At 36.5% G+C, this 22,700-nt stretch overlaps 1 protein-coding gene across 9 annotated transcripts in view; it reads right to left on the reverse strand.

Annotated features, from left to right (window-relative positions):
• The window catches only part of mef2cb (myocyte enhancer factor 2cb), an 88,412-nt gene extending 73,242 nt beyond the window's left edge, over positions 1 to 15,170 (reverse strand). Inside the window, exons 1-2 of one of the 9 annotated variants that reach the window (XM_048189147.1) lie at positions 14,963 to 15,170; positions 5,036 to 5,135 (exon numbers count right to left, since the gene is read on the reverse strand). The gene's annotated coding sequence lies outside the window, so the exon portion shown is untranslated. Of the gene's footprint in view, positions 1 to 2,591; positions 2,955 to 5,035; positions 5,136 to 14,962 lie in introns of those variants that run through there. The other 8 variants (XM_048189155.1, XM_048189151.1, XM_048189154.1 and 5 more) reach the window with 8 other exon arrangements.
• Positions 15,171 to 22,700: the final 7,530 nt, after the last annotated feature.

Below are 22,700 nucleotides of genomic sequence, written 5' to 3' on the forward strand. Positions count from 1 at the left end.
TACACATACACAACGCTCAGAACTATTTCCAGCCGCATACACGCAGACTTCTTCAGCATACATAATAATTACCGTGTGTTCGGTACATACCACGTAAGCCCACAGCAGATCTTTAGAACAGTGAACGTTCAGCTGAAAAATTCAATTTTATGCAGAAATATTCTTTTCACAATATAATTAAACATCAAAGGCAGGACTATTCCTCTGTGATTGAGCAGCACTCTGGTGAATCAACTCCATACACCACCTTCCACTTTACTGCGAGAAAGAAAGTTGCCAAGCGTCACTGCTAATTACAAAATAGAGACAGAAGCAAAGTTAAATTCATTATGCAAAAACCAGGACAGACTCATACGTGCTCGGTACTTTCTTTCTAATGCCGAATATCATAACTTCTTTGAGGGTTAAAATGACTTATCTGAAGCTGGTTTATTTGCTTTATTAAACTAATTTTTAGCCTAGTAAATGAAGCTGAGAGAGTATGGAAAAAACGAAATGAGAAAATGTTTGACTTCACTGACTCAAAATTAACACACTGCTGTGTAATAAAATGGGCTGATATTACTTTTTTATTATTATTGCTGAAGAGTTACGACGAAAATAAAGACTCTGTCTTTCTTTTTAAGCTCATGAAACTTATTGGGAGATGGTGGCAAATGTTTAGTTTAAACATGTATAATGACTTATTTTTGGGGGGAAAACTGAAACACATTTAGATGAATTACTATTACTTCAAATATTACTTCAAAGTGTCATTTACCGAACGACAGCAAATAAACACATTCTCCTTGTGTTTATCAGGACAAACCTAAAGACAATACATTTGTGCTTCGGAGGGGCACACAAACTGTGCCTGTAAATGCCCCTGACAATCGGCTCAAGTACCTCAGCCAATCAGAGTGACACGTGGAGAGCTGATCCCTCTTTGAGAGTGTAAGGCCATGTTGTCACTGTTGGTTTTGTGAATCGACAGAAGCCTAATCCCCGGTGATTTCCTAGAGACGACAGGTCTGAGGAGGACCGCTCGTGTTTGCGTGTGCGTGTCTGTGCGTATATGTGCACGGCTATGAGAGGACCCTCTGAGTGTAATCATATGAGTCCACATGCGAGTGTGTTCATTTTCCTCTTGGGCAGATTAAGCAAACACTAAATCCCAGGAGAGCAACAGGTGAGACACTCACACACACACACGTACATACACACACATACAGGAGCTTCACTGATTGTGTTCGCCTGTCCGAGAGTACAGTCTTGTGGTAGAAGTGACAGAAATACAATACATCATGCCCTTTTGCATGGAGAAATAGTACCTAAAATTTTGATTAAACTGTTTTTTTTTTTTTTGTAAACTATGACATAACCCATTATATTATTTCACGGTTAAGCACAGCAAGGCTACAAAAAAAATCTGTTAGAATAAAAAAAAGTGACAAAAAGTAATTCTCCTGTTAATTAAACAATCACATTCATTCATTTACATCTGTAACTGTCTTCACCTTTACTTGTAAAAGTATGCAGATTGCCATATTTTAGCAGCTACCAGTTTAATTTGTTACTTCAAAATGTAATTAGATTATAACAGCTTCTTACAATAACCCTTGAAAAACTGATATAAAAAAACGTTGCTCACACACATACACAAATATATAAAACTCAGCAGACACATTCGCACTTCTTTGCCTTGACACACACACACACTAATTTATTATGGTAGCTTGAAATGACACTTGACCCTCAACTTAACTGCTCTCAGAAATAAACTGAAATAAAAAAGAACTGTATATATATGTACATTTTTTTTTATGTATATAAATTGTTTTAAGCTAATATATTCTTAAGTTTAAGCTTAGGCTACTGAGGACAACAACAAATAATTTACCCTCGATCATTAAACTAAAAACTTATTATGGACTTCTGGATATATAATAAACGGATGGTCTCTCAGCTTGAGTTAGGTGTAGTATTTAGTGACTTACAAATGTTGCTATTCAGAATCAAGAAGCTGTGATTTTTTTCTTTTTTTCTTCTGGTGAGATTTTAGTTTTTTTGTGTGTGGATTTGCTGGTACAAGTTGGTCTAATTCAACGTTTAGGCTGTAGCGCTTTATCTACCTGCATATAATAATAGACAGCTGAATGAAGAGAGTCACACGAATGAAAGTTGATCATATTTGAACGCCTGTTAATTCAACACCGCGTGTATCGTCTGATGACCCTCGGACCTTCACACAACACCGCACAGCTCTTTGACTATATTCACAACGGCAGTAACAGTAAATACATACATGACCTCTGTAAAGTGTGCTGGTTTATTCTGCGAGTTGAAGACCCAAACAAAAGCACGCGCCTGTTTAAAATAATAATAAAAAAGTCTACATAAAGAAACACTAGTAGTGATTCTCCTGTCAGTAGTCAGAGAAATAACATGTTGTCATGTCAACTTTCTTAACGAAGCTACTTTAACTCTCTCCCTTGTGTTCTAGCGAAATAACGGAGATATTAACTCGTCGCATTGTTGTTTACTAAACAGCAACGGCACACAATGTATCAACGAACAAACACACACCGGTGTCGGGTATCAGTGTCACTTACTTCATGGCGCGTCTGAAGTGTGTCCGGTGAAGTTTGTCCTGCGGTGTGACTGAAGGTGTTGAACCGCCGGGTGGACTTTACCGCTTCACACTTAAAATCCAGCAAAAATCACCAGCACCACCGGGAAAAAGTGTCGTTTTCTAAATGCGTGTTTCTTTTCTCCTGTCTAATAAAGCGTTTCAGATGCTGAAGTTGGTGTCGGTCGTCCACGGTGAGGAATGATTAAGCCGTTATTGCGACTGATGATGTTGAGCTCCGCGCCTCAGCCTCTCTCTCTCTTTCTCTCTCGCTCTCGCTCTCTCTCTCTCTCTCTCTCTCTACGCAGGGCAAATAATCGGGTTTACTCTTGAAGGGGGACGGGCTTAGATCACTCCAGTGTTTTAATGAAAGAAGCGCAACACTAATGCGTTTTTATCTCCTACCTGATCAAGGGAAATCACACCGTGTATAATCAAAGTGTGCACAGACACAATAGTACTTTTAGCTTTGTGACTTTTAATGTCACTTATACACATACAGTGAGATTTTAGCAGATAGTAGAGGATGTTTAATTAATTTTACTGAACTGAATATTTTACTATAGCCTATGTTACTGTGTGTAAGTATTTAAATACTTATATATATATATATATATATATATATATATATATATATATATATATATATATATATATATATATATTAAAAGATAGAATATACAGTTTAAAAATCATTAGGGCCTATATCTATAGAATGTCCCCATCAAACATGAAAACCCAACATGTGTCAGTTAGTGTTTTAATTAGATCCGAAACTAGTTCTATAGTCCACTAAAATGGAAAAGTTTATATATATATAACTATATATATATATATATACATATATATATATATATATATATATATATATAACTATATATATATATATACATATATATATAACTATATATATATATATATATATATATATATATATATATATATATATATATAATAAAAAAGTGGCAACCTGTGTAGGAGAACTCAGTCAGAACATTATATTCTCAAGATCTTTAGAAAACCATCTATGAAGCAGTGCTGTAATGAACCCCAATCTGAAGAATTTATAAAATAACATAAAGGACTTAAGCCTGCATAGATTAGTGCCCTCTCACAGCCCAGCAAGACAATCTTCTCACCATATATTTAAATGAAATTCCTTATCACTGGAGATAAGTACTTTAACACATGCTAAACATGAACAAATCACAGACAGATCTGTCCCACCATGAAAGGATTTAAACACATCTACAGAGGAATCAAAAGATGAGAATTAGAGGGCTAGTTCACCCAAAAATGAAATTTCTGTCATTACTGTAAGTACTCACACTTATGTCGTTGCAAACCCGTGAGACAATCGTTCATCTTCAGATCACAAATTAAGATATTTTTGATGAAATCCAAGAGGTTTTTTTTTTTTATCCCCCATAGAAAGCGACGTAATTACCATCATTCAAGGTAAAGAAAAGTAGTAAAGTCATTGTTAAAATAGTCCATGTGACTAGTCGTTCAACCTTAATGTTAAAAAGCGACAAGAATATTTTTTGTGTGCAAAAACAAAACAAAAAATAACAACTTTATTCAACAAATTCGCCTCTCCCCTGTCAGTCTCCTACGCTGTTTAGGTCTACGCTTACAGGTTCTACGTCAGAATGCTTAATTTGTGTTTCGAAGATGAACAAAGATTTTATGTGTTTGGAACAACATAAGGGTGAGTAATTAATGACAGAATTTCATTTTTGGGTGAACAAACCCTTTAAGATGAGAGGCAAAACCTTGGTTACTATCACCAAAGCTCTCCATGCATGCCAAAGACCATCCTGTGAATGTTCAGATAATAAATATGTTCAAATAATGTTCAGATGTTCAAATAATGGTCGAATTTACGTTTAAGCGATTGACAAAAGAAAAGAAACTATCATATTGCTGTTTTTTTTCAGTTCCCCATCTTAAAGCAGTCATCTGAATTGCGTCATGCTGATATTTCATTTTTCCATGAAACGATTGCCTTAGAATTAACTTTAAACACTACTTGAGTCAGTGACAGACAAACCAGAGGTAGAGGTAAAACATGAAATCAGTTAATGAATTAATAACACCTGCTAATCTGCCTGACAGACTGTAACTGGACCCAGTGGGATCAGCTTCCGTGGGATCCCACTTCTGGGTCACAAGACACTGTAATCTTGAATTGCATTTTTATTGGTAATTTCAATATCTGGATCAATACGGCTTCGGTTCCACTAGCTATATGATACCACATGATAAGTTTCATCAGATTCTCTGATTCACCATATATTTACACGGATAGTTCCTCATACTACATATATCAGTCAATGAAAATATCTTTAGCCTCAAGATCAGGCCACAATATCATTTTTATTAACTGTTATGTCCATTTGAAAATAATGTATATGTTATACCCACCGTGATCACAATTTCTTCAGTTCTTCCAGCTCCAGCAGACAGTTTTAGCAGGAAGACCCTCTTAGGTTTCAGTGTGCGGTTTTGTTTGTTTAGTTGGCACCTGGTGAAGAGACAAAAAGGGAGAGAGAAATTCTTTCTGTGTTAATAGCTATATCTAGGCACAGTGTTCAAGATACACTGCATGGCTGGGGGAACTACAAAAGGAATAAATAAATATATAAACACAGTTATTGAGTTGCCTCTTGCATATTCATGTGGTAGGTAAACTAGATAAAGAACAGGAAGAGGAACAGAAACAACAGTAACTACAGCAACTATAACGTTTATCATTGATGTTGACCTGGCTGACTTAGATCTGCAAAGGAATAACACCACAAATATTCATTTGCCTTAGAGATCACTTTTCTGTTATGTAGTGAATAGCTATTATTACACATTTGCAAGTAAATATTTACATTTTGTTCCTGTCATTTCCTGCCATTCTTTTTCTCGCTCTCTCTTTTTTTTCTCTCTCTCTGACCAGTTCGGGCTATTATTCGCACAGTTTAACTTCTACAAAGAGGAGCTTTATACAGAAAGTTGTTTAATGGATGATTTTTTTTACTTTTAAAAATGTCTCACTAGAAAATGACATCAAATATCAAATTAATTAATAATAATAACTATTTATATTTAAATATTTAATAATTATTTAAAATTATATATATATATATATATATATATATATATATATATATATATATATATATATATATATATATATATAATTTTAAATAATTTTTAAATTCTGTCATTAATTACTCACCCTCATGTTGTTCTACACCCGTCAGACCTTCGTTCATCTTCAGAACACAAATTAAGATATTTTTGATAAAATCTGATTCAGTGAGGCCTGCATTGCCAGCAAGATAATTAACACTTTCAATGCCCAAAAAGCTACTAAAGACGTATTTAAAACAGTTAATGTGACTACAGTGGTTCAACCTTAATGTTATGAAGCGATGAGAATACTTTTTTTGCACAAAAAAACAAAATAACTTTATTCAACAATATCTAGTGATGGGCGATTTCAAAACACTGCTTCATGAAGCTTCGAATCAGTGGTTCGGAACGTGTATCAAACTGCCAAAATCACGTGATTTCAGTAAACGAGGATTTGTTTCGTCATAAGTGTTTCAATGGTTCACCACTGGGGGGCGTGACTTTGGCAGTTTGATACACGCTCCGAACCACTGATTCGAAAAAAAAAGATTCGTAAAACTTCAAAGCTTCATAAAGCAGTGTTTTGAAATTGCCCTTCACTAGATATTGTTGAATAAAGTTGTTATTTAGTTTTTTTGGAGCACAAAAAAGTATTCTCGTCGCTTCATAACATTAAGCTTGAACCACTGTAGTCACATGATCTGTTTTAAATATGTCTTTAGTAGCTTTCTAGGCACTGAAAGTGTTAATTGTCTTGCGGTCAGTGCAGGCCTCACTGAGCCATTGGATTTGATCAAAAATATCTTAATTTGTGTTCCGAAGATGAACGTCTTACAGGTGAGGAACGACATAGTGAGTAATTAATGACAGAATTTTCATTTTATGTGAACTAAACCTTTAAAACAAAAACAACAACAACAACAACAACAACAACACAAAAAAATGTGAATTGAAATATATATATATATATATATATATATATATATATATATATATATATATATATATATAAACATTAGATATTTTTAATATTTGGTTTTATTTGGATTGGTGATTTTCACTATATTAGTTCAGTCTACTAAACATTGTGCAGTAGAGCTGACTAATGAGTTTGTTAAAATGTCTAAATTTGTCTGTTAGACATTCCCCAAAGGCACTTTACTGTAATATCTCAAATGGGAGGTTTATGTCAATGGAAACGTAAAACATTGCAAAGTTACATTTCCTGACCTAATTTACAAACAGACAGACACATACTGTATACATGTGTATACACACATGAATTATTCTCCCTCTTGTTTTCCTTGGCTGTCTATCCCAGACTGTCGGTCCAAACTGAACCTGCTTGCCATCACTCAGGATCAACAATCCGATTTCCAGTAAGTTCAAAGCCACAAGGAAAGTGTCCAGTAGCTGTTATGTCATTTCGTATACACATACAAGAGGCTTTTCAGAGAAAGGTAATTTTGAGGTTTCGGCCTCATCTGTTCATGTTTGTAACGAGCAGATGTAAGGAGATGGAAGATAAATACACAATGTTAGTGGCTGACAACAATCCCGCCTACATTGTTTTCTTTTCGGGAGCCCGGTAGTTACCCACGTGTGTCTTATTATCTTCAGTCAGACATAAGTAGCGTTCGGGGAGGATAGAGGGACAAGGCCTCTATTTCGTTTTATTTTAAGAGCACGATAAACATCAACACATTTTCTTTGGCAAACAGGAACAAGCAAGGCTGTTAGTGTACGAGTGTGTGCGTGAGTATCCGTGTGTAATCTGTTGCTGATCACACTCATGTGAAAACACAATCTGGCTGTCAGTGCTGATAACACTGTCAAGTGCTCAAACACCAGAGCTGAGCTTTCACAGTACAGGAGAGCACCGGGGATGAGCCTGTCTCCCTGGTCTGGCCAGATCATGGATTCTTCTTTTCTCCTTCCTCAGTTTATCTTACTCCTTCCCTCTGCCTCTCTCTCTCTCTGCCACCTTTAATTTCACCCATTTCCTGTCTCTTGCACTGTTTTCTCTCCTAAACTTTGAAGTTTTAGATAGAAAGATAGACACACTGACAGATAGGGAGAGGAAAACACACACTCACTATCTGGGGTATTTATGCAGCACAAAATTATGTAAGAGTCTTGAAAAGAGTTGGTTTTAGAGGGCTACGAAATGGCACTTTTGTTTCAGCCTCAGTTCAGTATGGATTTATGTCTAAATGTATTCTGTTTTTAACCCTCATGATATGATTTTACGTTTGGGATCCCAAAGAGCCTAAATGGTTAGTTCACCCAAAAATGAAAATTTCTGTCATTAAGTACTCACCCTCATGTCATTCCAAACCCGTAAGACCTCTGTTCATCTTCGGAACACAAATTAAGATATTTTTGATGAAATCCAAGGGTCTCTGATCCACACATAGACAGCAATGTCATTGCACCTTTTGAGGTCCAGAAAGGTACTAAAGACATTGTTAAAATAGTTCATGTTACTACAGTGGTTCAACCTTAACCTTGTCCCGTTATTCTGCTACACTATTTACGTTACAGTGCTTCCAGGTTCTACGTCAGTAATGCCGACCAATACTGAGCCTGCGTTATTTTTGTTTTCTTTTGAATACTTTTTTTCACAAAAAGGATTCTCGTCGCTTCATAACATTAAAGGTGACCGTGAACGTTTTTTTAAAAGATGTAATATAAGTCTCAAGTGTCCCCTGAATGTGTCTGTGAAGTTTCAGCTCAAAATACCCCATATATTTTTTTTTTTAACTGCCTGTTTTGGGGCATCATTAACTATGCACTGATATATAGGCTGCGGCCTCTTTAATTCTCGTGCTTCCCCGCCCCCGGAGCTCGCGCTTGCCTCGAACAGCATAAACACAGTTCACACAGCTAATATAACCCTCAAAATGGATCTTTACAAAGTGTTCGTCATGCAGCATGTCTAATCGCGTAAGTATTGTATTTATTTGGATGTTTATATTTGATTCTGAATGAGTTTGATGGTGCGCCGTGGCTAAAGCTAACGTTACACACTGTTGGAGAGATTTATAAAGAATGAAGTTGTGTTTATGAATTATACAGACTGCAATGTTTAATAATGAAAATAGCGACGGCTCTTTTCTCCGTGAATACAGTAATAAACGATGGTAACTTTAACCACATTTAACAGTACATTAGCAACATGCTAACGAAACATTTAGAAAGACAATTTACAAATATCACTAAAAATATCATGTTATCATGGATCATGTCAGTTATTATTGTTCCATCTGCCATTTTTCGCTATTGTTCTTGCTTGCTTACCTAGTCTGATGATTCAGCTGTGCACAGATCCAGACGTTCTGCCCTTGTCTAATGCTTGAACATGAGCTGGCATATGCAAATATTGGGGGCGTACATATTAATAATCCCGACTGTTATGTAACAGTCGGTGTTATGTTGAGATTCACCTGTTCTTCAGGGGTCTTTTAAACAAATGAGATTTATATAAGAAAGAGGAAACAATGGATTTTGAAACTCAGTGTATGTCTTTTCCATGTACTGAACTCTTGTTATTCAACTATGCCGAGGTAAATTCAATATTTAATTCTAGTGCACCTTTAAGGTTGAACCACTGTAGTCACATGAGCTATTTTAACGATGTCTTTAATACCTTTCTGGACCTCAAAGGGTGCAATGACATTGCTGCCTATGTGATCAGATACCCTTGGATTTCATCAAAAATATCTTAATTTATGTTCTGAAGACAAACGACAGTCTTACATGTTTGGGACAACAAGAGGGTGAGTAATTAATGATAGAAATTTCATTTTTTTTTTTTTTTTAAATGGATATTAAGCAAACGAATGCCTGATTGATCACAGAAAAACAGTTTAGCAATAGTTCTCAAGGGAAGATGAGATCTCATCTTCCATTAGCTCTTCTGACCCTTCAAAGCCTTTATCTACGGCGAGCCATTTTACATATCGCTGCAACTTTCTATTAATCTCAAAGTAATATAAAAAAGTGTAACTTCAACTTTCCAAGTATACATTTAACTTCTGAAAGCGCATATCTGATGAAATCATCACAGGTTGAGCCCTCTCTTCATTGCATTTAAATAGCACCTGAGAGCACACTAACACATATTGTGGTTGGAAGAAAACCGGTAGTGAAGTGTTGACTCGTGTGGGGACAAATTTGGTAATTTGCATCTTCTGTTGGGCAAACAGCGCGTGAACGCTACACCTTTGATTCATTATAAATGAACCACAAGCAGCACAACACGGTTAAGCCTTTGTGCAGGATGCTGCTGCTCTGGTTTCAGTATTAAAGCTGTGTGCTGGAAAAAGCCACCCCAGTTCCAGTTACCCTGCACTCTACTGAAGTCTTTATCTCCCCTGTCAATACACCTGTACTCTGTCCCACTTGCTAATGGAGGCCTAAATAGGAGTTAGTGTCAAATGACAGTAAAAGTTGAAAACTATGTTTACTTTAGCTCCAAACATGTAAAAGCACAGCTTAAAGGGCAGTTTCTTGAAACAGTTCTCTGCCTTGTGAGTGAAATGTGTAACTGCAATACATACCTCGGCCAGCAGGGGCGCACTAAGGCTTTCTCACAAAAGAGTAAACCCTCTCCATCACAACTACATAATACAATTGTTTAACTGTAAGTTAAATGGAAGCAGAAACAAGCATATGTTAAGCAGCATGGCTCACAGTAACATTTAGTAAGCATTTAGTAAATAAATAAATATGAGGATGCAAATCTCTCAGTAAAAGCACTGGCACCTACTCTCTGTCCCATATAGACCACCTTAAATTGTCAGTCAATTTATTTTAGAAATTACATTTTTGAAGTCTGCTGCTTCCTAAATTATGCAGTTGACTGTATCACTTACATCTTTGTATACACTTTTATATACATTTAATATACATCTTTGTATATTTCATCCTTTAGCTCAAAGTTCCATTTGTCTGTCTGAAGTTAAAAATGAAAAATAAATAAATTATTATTATATGTTATATATTATATAACAATCATATACTCTAATGATTTTTCCTCCTTTGAACGGTGGAAACTAATTCACTCATAACCTCTGCAAAACTTGCACAGTTATTTCATTGTTTCAGCATGCTTTTTTTCCCCACAACGGCGACACTAAAAAAGATGCCAACATCACATTTTTCTGTCTCCAGACTTAGAGTGCCAACCGGTGTTTCCTGAGCTTGTGCAGAAGTCGGGTCCTAACAGATGGTGGGCATTATGGACAGGCAATGGAAATTCTACCTGTATTTTCTTATGTATATTCCAAACTGGTCATATAATTGTTGCTATACTGTACCAGACAGTGTGATTATCCGTGCAGGGGGTGGTTACGTACATATATAAGTATGTCTAATGTGTCTGATGTGTGTGATTTTTCGTCCCAAACTCTTATTAGACATCAAATGCAGTTCTTTTTACTCTTTCATCCCTTCAGTTTTTGTCTGTGTGCTGTTCTCTCATTTATTCTCTTTCTTTCCAGCAGTTTTGAAACTGCAGGCCAGTTACACTCGTGCACACTTCAGGTGGTAAAGAAATCAAACCCTCTCTCTTTTTTTTACTCTCTTGCTTTCTCTTCTCAGGCTGTAGTAGAAAAAGCAAAAACAGGACCACTGTCCTCTTGACCTAAGAAATGAACTCAGAAGCCCTTCTCTATGCCACATAAACTACAGAATAGACAGGATCTCAGGTCTACGCCACAATGGAATAGTTGTGCTGTTATATTAGCCTTACATGTAAATGACCAAAACCAAGATTTTACAAGGCATAAGTTTACAAGGACAAGTTCACCCAAAAATAAAATCTCTGTCATTATTTCACGTCAGAACACAGAAATGTACTCTAAAATGTTGGGGTTGGTATAAGAATTTTTAATGTTTTTGAAAGAAGTCTTTTGGGCTCACCGAGGGTCCATTTATTTGATGAAAATAAATAATATTGTGAAATATTATTACAATATAAAAGTACTGTTTACTTTCTCTAAGAAATTGATTACACTTATTTATGAATTAACTACATGTACTTACTATAGGGTTAGGTTTAGGGTTAGTTGCATGTAATTATTCATAATTTACTGTTATTACCATAGTAACAACATGTAACATATACAACAAGGACACTGCAAAATAAAGTTTAAAAAAAAAAAAAAAAAAAATGTACTTCCCCACACTTCTGAATGTGAGTCATTATTCACAGAATATCGTGCTTTGAAAATGTTGCAGTTGTGGAGGTCAATTTGTGGAGGTGGAATGTCATATTCACCATTAACTTTCATAGTATGGAAAAGAACAGCTTGTGCATTCTGTTAAGTTTCTCCTTCCACAGAAGAAAGAAAGTCACACTGGTTTTAAAGAACATCAGTGTGAATCAATAATGACAGAAATTTCATCAATGTGAGACACATTAGAAAAGTCACATCATGGTTGGATCTCAAACTCTCATTGTATTTGCAGGCAAATTCACTAATTTACTACTCAGACAAAATGATACGTCAGAGGTTTTTAACAAGTCACGCACACACGCTCGCAGAAGCTTCACACTAGAGAATATAGAAGCATATGAGCGCTGAGTCTTGAGGAGTGATTCTGGGTGTACACGTACCCGCGCAGCATTGCTCTGCTGAACGGATGCCGCCTAAACCTCTTTGTGCCTGCAATAGCACCCCAGACTCATTCTTATTCAAACAAGATGAGACTGGAGGCAGGCAACAGAGATTAGCCTAAGATCAAAAGGCGGTGAAGCACTCGTGTTTTGTAGATTCAGACGGGCCCCATCCAACATGTAAGACCCACGGAGGAGCTGAGCGGAGCGCTGCGCCGATGCCACCCTCTCCAAGGGGCAGAGGAGTGAGATGAGCAAAAAGAGAGAAAGAGAATAAAGAAAGGAGCAACGTCAGACGGCCTAGACTACAGCTCCAGTGTGAAATATTGGAATTAGATTATAAAAAAGAGAGAGAAGAAAGAGAAGAAATAAAAAGTAAGCCGTCACTGCGAGCAATTATAGTAGGACAAAGATAATTCTCCATGAAACTGTTTCCATGTGTTTAATATGTCACCGTTTGTTTTAAATATGAAATACTCCTCCAACAGACAGTAGTATGGAAGCATGTAACCTAAGAACATGGCATCTGGATCTGCAATATGCAACATAAGGATGGTAATACTCCGACGCCTGCGTGCCAACTGTGATTAATATAAATAAATGTGGGGGGTTCATTTCTCAACACCGTATATGTTTCGTAGTTAATGTAGACTGCGTTGGTGCACAAACAGGTTCGTCTTTGTCGCACCCTTAACGGCGACTGGCTCCAGTTCGGATCACTTATGCTTTTAGATGTTCTGATAAATACGAGCAAAAGCAAACAAGGCTGACTGTCATATTTGCGTAATTTCCGGTTAATTTGAGGCTATTATAGATTTTGCAAATAACACGGGAGCCTGCGGGAGCTGAGAGAAGAGGACTAGTGTGCGAAAACACACACAAACAGGCAGACAAACCGAATCCTGACATAGCCACTGGCGAATAGACAGAGAAGGGTTCAAAAAGAAAAGGGTGCCTCCTCTACAAAGTGCACCACCTTTGCTGCGAGAAAACAACGCTCTTTTCCAACCACAATTCAGATCAAAGATTTTTATTTATTTATTTATTTTGGTAGCGAGAAAGTTTTTCAAATGACAAACATGGGAGCTTTGGTAAACTGGGTCAGAGCTGCCTTGCCTGTGTCTCCATGGGGTGGGTTGGTGGGGGGTGCGGAATGTCACACCCTGAACACCCAGGAAGAGAGGGATTAGATGGCAGAAAGCTTGTAAGGGATGCTTTCTTAAAAATATGCTGCCTCAGAAATATTGTTCTCAGAATGCAAATAAACTGCGCTAGAGGAGAAAGCAGATTGAATCCCGATTTTATTCTCAAAGGACTAAGCTGATGTCAAAACTAAGCGTATATTGTTGAGTCTTAAAAAATATTGTAAATATTTTAAGTAAATATAGATATAGAATTAATATAAATAAAGAAAAAAAAAAGAAATTAAACAAATATTAAATTTCACATGGATATTTTTTTCCTCAAAGGACTAAGCTGATGTCAAAACAAACTATATATTGCTGGATATATTGTTGAAAAAAATACAATATTTGTAATTACAATATACATTTATTTGTATATTTACACACACACACACACACACACACACACACACACACATATATATATAAGAACATGTATATATATATATATATATATATATATATATATATATATATATATATATATATATATATATATATATATATTCTAAGGATTAAGTTGATTTGATAAAACTAAGCTTATATTGTTGTCTTCAACTGTAAATTTAGTTCTTATATAATATAAAGTATATAAGTTTAAAATATTATTTTTGAGAGAAAAATTCTTCCATCACATCTTCTCGTCTTTGTAACATACTGTTTTCAGAATAATACAGGCATTCATCTTTATTATACAGTGCAGTATGTGATAACATTTCTCTTCACATTTTCTGTATGTCTCAGAATTCTGAAATATTTATCTGTTTTCTTTAATTTTAAACACTACCCACAGATTCCCTGAGTTCTCAGGTGCAAACTTGTCAAACTGTTCAAACTGCTTCTGCTAGTGTAAGCTCACCAATTCCCTAGTCATTTCAAACTTAAACTAGCAATGTCAAACTTGTACTAAGGCCAGAGTGATACAAATTGATATTGATTCTGTTGTGGCAGCTAACTCACAAGTGAGAAGAATCAACACTGTGCTGAGACTACGAGGTTTCCCCCATGCTTCATTTCAAACCAAGCAAATAGTTGCTGGATTCAATTACTCTGAACAGGAGTAATAATTTAGCCTGACGTTGAGGAATTACAACAACATAAAAGCACCAAATAATCTCGGATTAGACAGTCCTTGTGTCTGTGATCATTTCAGTTGTAGATTAATTATGGAAATTAGAACAAATTATTAAATGGATTATTAGCAACTTGTTTCACCTTAGATGTTTTAGACCCCCCAAACTTCACAGCTCACACTGTTTGAACTGAAATCCCCTCACAGAAGGACAAATGGAAAAATCTCTCCCTACAACATACTATGCCCGGCCACTGTGCAGTTCTCGGTTTTTCCACAGACACAATTTTTCGGCTCATCACAAGAGGGGAAGGAGGAAGGGAAGAGCTTGGAGAGGAAAAACTCACCGGTGCCGATCTTGTGCTTCCCCAGGAAGTCACACCCTGCAGCTCCAGCTGTGGGCTAGGTTAATCAAACAGTTACAAAAAAAAAAATAATAATAATTAAATTAAATTAAAAAAAAAAAAAAAAGAATGAACACAAAAGAAATGCCCTGCATTAATAAAGCCAGACCAGCTGGCTTTAAACATAAACCCCAATGTGGGTTGTGTTGCCCCGCAAACTCTCTTGGATCTGAAAAGGGTGTTATGCATACACACAGAAATGAGACACTTGCTCCCTAAACACACACCCCCATGAAAAAGTGGCCCATAAGATTTGTGGCACAAGTATTTGGCAGTGCCTGATCTCCACCTGTTCCTGTCTCTCCAGGCTCAGGGGTAAATTTAGGCTTGAGATATATCAGTGACATTCAGACCTTTGTCATTGCTGGAATTGCTGTCACAACTGTCATCAAGAACATCAAACAACATGGGACATGCCTTGCATAAGAACATCTATCTATCTATCTATCTATCTATCTATCTATCTATCTATCTATCTATCTATCTATCTATCTATCTATCTATCTATCTATCTATCTATCTATCTATCTATCTATCTATCTATCTATCCCATCCCATCCCATCCCATCCCATCCCATCCCATCCCTACCCTACCCTACCCTACCCTACCCTACCCTTCTTTGGGAAGCTGAAAAAGGTAATCTTTCCCTTACAACCAAAAACACACTCCTTTGGTGACAGGAGATGCGTCTCATTTCGGAGGCTGCGTCCTCTGGAAATCGCATTTGAAGGCTGCACATCATCAAGTAGGTCTTATTTAAGAAAATTAACTGTAATAAAATTGACTGATTTTCATTGTGAGGTGTAAAATACTGTAATTTCTTACTTTGCAATCTAACGGTTATTTTTCTTAAATGAGACTGCCTCGATGATGTATGCAGCCTTCAAAGGGTGCAGCCCCTGAATTAGGACACAGCCATTGTTGAAAACTCTCTCGGCTTCCGTAACGCCGAACGAAGCGCATTGACGGGCATGTTCTTGCTCTTGCTCTGGGTGATGTGTGTGCATGCTTATCAGGAAGAAGTGCCCATACAAGGAATTCCGCCCTTCATTACACGATAAAGGGCCATACTCGAAAAAAACTCTCTGAAACATATCCCAAGCTGGAAGTAGTGTTTTTGGCACAGAAATACTCTGCCAAACGTCCAGCTCGTGTTTTGAAAATGTGGCCATGTTTAGCATGAGAATGCAACACTTTATAGTGTAAATAAGTCAGAATGCATGAAATAACATTAGCACCCCCCCTCCCCCCAATTAACTTTTTTATTTTGAGTTCTTGCAAATCAAACAAGTTATTTACTTCACTGTAAACCCTAATAAGTTGTCAGAACTCAAAAAAAGTTGAATGAGATTTTTTTAAGTTAAGAAACTCAAAGTTTAAGTAAGATTTTTATTTTGTACTCATACATTTTTATTGTTCTTAACTTGAAATATTTGAGTACACTAATTTATACATTTAACTTAAAGGGTTAGTTCACCCAAAAATTAAAACAATGTCATTAATTACCCACCCTCATGACCATCGTTCATCTTCGGAACACAAATTAAGATATTGTTGATGAAATCCAATGGCTCAGAGAGGCCTCCATTGCCAGCAATGTTACTGCACCTCTCAAGATCCATAAAGGTTCTAAACACATATGTAAAACAGTTCATGTGAGTACAGTGGTTCTAACTTAATATTATAAAGTGATAAAATATTTTTTGTGCGCCAAAAAAATTAATTCTTCCTAATTCTTCCTAACTAAACTAATTTTCAATAATATCTATATGGGCCGATTTCAAAACACTGTTGCATGAAGCTTCTGAGCTTTATGAATCTTTTGTTTCGAATTAGTGATTCGGATCTCCTATCAAATGGCTAAACTGCTGAAATCACGTGACTTTGGCGCTCCGATCCACTGATTCGATTCGTAAAGATCTGAAGCAGTGTTTTGAACTTGGCCCATATAGATATTGTTGAAAAATCGTTATTTTGTTTTGGTGCACAAAAAGTATTCTTGTCACTTTATAATATTAAGACAGAACCACTGAACTCACATGAACTGGTTCAAATATGTTTTTAGTATGGATCTTGAGAGGTGCAGTAACATTGCTAGCAATGGAGGCCTCACTGAGCCATCGGATTTCATCAACAATATCTTAATTTGTGTTCCAAAGATGAACGAAGGTCTGACGGGTGTAGAATGACATGAGGGTGAGTAATAAATGACATTGTTTTCATTTTTTACCCTTTAAAATTATTAGGTTATCTCAGCGTAAATATTTTGCTACCTATAACAAACTAATTCAGAAAATGCCAACTTCCTAATTTTCTAACATGTTAACAATAGCATGGTACAGCACTTACTGAATGAGTACAGCAACTTAAAACATGTAACTTACTTGCTCTCAAACCAAGCAGCATGTGATACTTGTCACCATGATGGTAACTCTCCAAAAACCCACATTAACAGAAACTCTTCTAAATTAGCATAACAAAACATTAATCACTAAATCTCACTTACCATTAATCTTTATCATTAAACTTTATATAACACTTAATTTTAGCATTTACTTGGGCAAATCATGCTAGGAAATAATAATAAAAAATAAATAAAAAATTCCCAGCCCAGTTTCAGTTAAACTTAAGTTAGCCTAAATTAAAAGAAATGAGTTCATACAACTCAAAACAATGAAACAGTTCAGTTTACTTGAAATATGTCAGTGCTGCAAACTCAAAAGAAAAAGAAAGTTCTAAAAATTCATAACAGTTAATTGAATTGAACTGAAATTGCTTAATTTATGTTTTTCCTACTCAAACCAATTAAGCATTTTGAGCGTTAGGGTTTAATAACCCTAACCCTTTCCTATCCTGTCCTAACCTATCTTTTAAAAGCATTGAGAGTGTGGAATAAAAGCAGTGATTCCTGTCATGGATTGCCATTATTTCTGCACGATTTAAATTCACACGATAACACATTATACTGACAGTGACACAATGTGGATTTTCAAGACATATTTATACCAATCCAATTATGAATGATATTTTAACCTGGAATAGCGCAAGTACAGGGAAGACAAGCATTTACCGCTTCAAAAGTGTATTCCCTCGGGCTCACGGAATTCCATTCTCTCGGTGACATCGCATTTGTATTGACCCTATTTACAATATCCTGGGGATATCTGACCTTTAATGGGAATGGTTTTTGGTAAGAAGGAATGAGTTCATCATACATATCTTATGTTACAATAGCATAATGTGGATTTCATTGGAATGGGGCACAAAAAAATTAGCTTACTGTAAAAACACGGCAACAGGATGTAGCCGAGGTCAGTCACAAGGGAGAAGGAAACTGTTAAGGGGGGAAAAATAATTATCCCTTACTGTACAGAGCACTCAAAAACATAATTTGTATATAATTGCATTTATTATTGGCCCTCCCCACTTATCTTAACTTAGTTAGAATACCAAGCCTCATTCAGCATCCACAACCTGGAAAACTGCATTTCAGAGTCAGCACACCTTTCTTGCTTTCTCCTTCTTTGCTATCTCTCTTCTCTCCACTAAATTACTCACAGCCAGTTATTCCCTTTATTTAATAAACTAATTGGAATGTATAACGAGCTGGAATGTCTCTGTCTTTTCTGGCCATGCACGAACGCGCTGTTAGAGCGCTCAATGCTGGACACAAGCTGTGTGTTCCAGCGGCAGCAACAGCAGCAGCAGCATGCAGGAGTCTGGCTGTCTGTGCGGCTCTAGAGGAAAGAGGACCAGTGTGGCAATGCACAGCAGCAGAGACGCCCCAACCATCAACCACAGGAGCCAGCCCGGCTCCCCCCATGAGGCACGCTGACTGGACCCAAGTGTGTGTGTGAGGGAGAAACAGACAGAGAATAAGAGTAGGATTTGTTCAACTTTTTTTTATGTGTATATTTTAGTGTGGGAAGTATGTCTGTACTTTATACCGTGCGTTCTGTTATCTTAAAGGTGACAGAGGACTAACAGGAAGCCCAAAACGGCATCTTTCCTGAGGCAGTGTGCAGTGTTTTCTTTAAGCCTTCAGAGCAATTATAATTTTAGTTTAGTCATTGACAGCACATTAACAGTAATTATCTTGATGAATCTACTGACAGATTTATGTTCCTGTGATTTGTTTTTATAGCAGCACAGCTAATGAAAGTACCTCAGAACAACAAAACAGCACCAGCATATTAAAAAAAACTATAATAAAAATGACAAAAAATAATATTTCAATAAATTTAAATATCAATTTAGAAAATTATTTAAATTATAAAATTACAAAAGTATTTATTTAAAAATTATAATACAATAATAATTATATAAAAATATAAAATACTTACTTTACATAAATGGATAGTTTACTCCAAAATGAAATTTCTGTCATCTTTTACTCACCCTCATGATGGTCCAAAACTGTACGACCCTTCATCTTCCCTGGAAGATAAAAGAAGAAATTTTGAACTTTTTTTTTTTTTTTCTATTTTCTTCTTTTCTTTCTGTAAAGAGCAGGTTTTTTTTTTTTTACCAACAATATTCAAAAAAGTCTTCTTTTTTGTGTTCTGAACAAAAAAGAAAAATTGTGATGACACAATTTTAATTAATTTTATTATTTAAATTTAAATTAATTTTATATTTAATTTGTATATTTTTCTTTGAAGCAATAGATAAGTATGATGTTAATTTATAATTTATTTAACTGTTTCCAGCTGGATTTTCTCTGTGCTCTCCAGACTAATTATTTAAAATCTTTAGGTCATTTCATTATTTTGAATATCCCAATCAAAATATGCCATAACATATGTTGCATACTTCTCAGCTAACTCTCAGCAACTGTGTTTTTGTGTTGGAAATTCCACCGGTGGTCTCTATATCAACGGTACTGAGTGGCGTGGGCAGGTTCGAGTCAGCCCTCTCCTTAACACAAGGTCGCTCTGTGTGTGTCCTGCCCAGGAGACTGAGGGGAGCCCACGTTCAACACGCATATCCATCCATTCATTTACACGCATGCAAACACATGTGCAAGGTGAGCACGCTAAGAACATCACATGATTTCATGTTCCATTCTAGAACGTTCGGATGAACTCTGAGCCTGAATAGATCTGATGAAGTACAGAGAAAGAAAGGAGGAGGGATTGGGGGGGTTGGAGAAGGCGAGAGCTTTAGACAGAGAGAGGGAGAGAGAGGTAGGAGTCTGCACACCTCTTTCCAAAAACAATATTTTGACTGAAAGGTTAGCCATCTGGATCTTCTGAACGCAGGATTATGGCTGGTGCCTCAACTTATTTTTTCCCCTATTACCACTCTGGTTGCCACAGACACAGCCACTAGCTTGCATGGAGACCCTCTATGATGACAACCACCCTGCTGCTGCATGAACAGCTCTCCAATCTACTAAGGGGAAACAATGGGTTATCTGAGTATGTTTTAAAATAGAATGCTTTGGATGCATGGAAAAGTATTCAAGAACTATTTTACCTCACTGGCTTACATTTATATAAAGAACCGTTGGATATTGGCTCACTTGAAGAATATGCCATTCTACAACATACCAAACTGCATCCTTCTGAATGTTCATGAAACGAAATGGTGCTCAGATGTGTTGCTCTTAATAATTAGAATTGGATAATTATAATTCTCTACCAGCTGCACATTAAAAATCTTTTAAATGATCACAAATGCATGGGAAACAATTATGTAAAATGTTCTTTATTATCAGTTAGATTGGTTTTAAGTATACTCTGTTGTATATATTGCTGTATATATTGCTTATCTCTTTATTTACTTTACTCCAAAATGTATGTTTTATCGATTGATTTATTTCTCATAATAAAAAAAGAAAATCTACACACTTTCAGTATCTAATTTAAAAAAAAGCACATGAAAATTTAGTTGGTTTCATTTCACTTCATTTGAAAATGCCAATCTCAATCTCCTCAGTGCTTACAGACCTCGAACCTGAACGCTCTGGAAGGTGTCCATGGCAACCTGAGAGCGCACTCAACCCCACTCATTCTCTGTCTCCTTCACTCACTCTCCGAGTTTCTCAGAGCATGCCCTGAGCGCTGTGAAAGTGGCAGCTTTTATCTTCTAATTAGATAGAAGGAACTCACCTCAAGGTAAGAGCAAGTGGGACAAGACCCTGCACGGCCCTTTATTCCAAGTTATCTCTGTACTGTATATCTGTTTCATAAGCCAGGATTTATTCTAATGACTAAATTCAATAAGACAGCTCCCATAATGACTTGATTTGACATAGACTGTTCATATCAAATGGAGAACATGTCAGTTTTCATAACAAAAAATTAAACGTGACAAAACAGAACAAAGAGTAAACAACTTTTTTAGAAGGGTGATGGAAAGACCCCAAGTGTGTTTGGTGGAAGCAAACACATCTCACCCAAGGCGAGAAGATCAATGAGACCCTTTCATGCGCCCCACGTTGGGCGCCATATATACAGATTGAGCGCTTACATATGTACATCCCTCTGTTTCTCTCCAGCCTTCTCTTTCTTAGCAGCTCTGTCTCCACTTGCCGAAAAGCGTGTGACAAGCAGCACAGATGGAGTGTGAGGAGCGAGGTCTTCTCGGGTCCGTTTCATGGTGCATTTGGCTGCGCCTTGCAGCTGATGATTTAGGTGTCATAATAGATGTTCCCATAATAGCTCTTAATCCAACGGACACTTCCAGAGCAGCATCCCTCACAAAGCTCTCTCATTCCATCTAGAGTGAGTCAATCACCAGCCTCAGGCATCCTTTTTAAAGTGGCAACTAGTCCAATCAAACAGCCGTTCTCAGTATCACTGATTTAAAGGACTTGTCAAACATATTAGCAGCTAAGTAAAGAGTAAAATTGGCAAACAGTTTGATAACGTGAATGCTGTTCGCTAAAGCTCCTGTGGGTAAATTGGGCTGGATTTTTTAAGAGTTCTTCAATTAATGTCCATGCTTTGAATTTTAACGATTGCCACTTAAAACATCCGTAAAAAATGGGTTTTAACCTGAGGGATGTTTCTATTACCATGTCTCTGTCTCTGACTAAGTCTTGGTGGAAGATTGTTTGGGGTGAAAGCCAAGGAAAACCTATACAAAGATGAAGTCCAGATCTCTTCTTTGGCACAAATTTAGTTCTTGTAATCATGTAGACGAAACAATAGCCCCAATGGATACGATGTTGGGTGCAATTTGTGATGGTAAGTATACTTAGCATAATTTAAAGAGATAGTTCACCCAAAAATGAAAATTTGATTTTTATCTGCTTTCCCCCAGGGCATCCAAGATGTAGGTGACTTTATTTCTTCAATAGAACACAAATGATGATTTTTAACTCCAACCGTTGCCGTCTGTCAGTCAAATAATGCATGTCAATGGGAACAAAATCTATGAGAGTAAAAGAACATGCACAGAAAATTCTAAATTAAACCCTGTGGCTCGTGACGACACACTGGTGTCCTAAGACACAAAAAGATCGGTTTGTGCGAGAAACCAAACAGTATTTCTATCATTTTTTTTACCTCTAATACACCACTATGTCCAACCGGTGTGTGAGGTGTGTATGTGCTTAAGCAGATAAACATCAAATTTTCATTTTTGGGTGAACTATCTCTTTAAAGTTTGGGTAAGTAATTTGCCAATTTGGTCCCTGTTGTTGGCTCCAAATGTATGAATACTCTCAGACAA

Source organism: Megalobrama amblycephala, linkage group LG4 (assembly GCF_018812025.1).
Source record: "Megalobrama amblycephala isolate DHTTF-2021 linkage group LG4, ASM1881202v1, whole genome shotgun sequence".
Taxonomy (NCBI): domain Eukaryota; kingdom Metazoa; phylum Chordata; class Actinopteri; order Cypriniformes; family Xenocyprididae; genus Megalobrama; species Megalobrama amblycephala.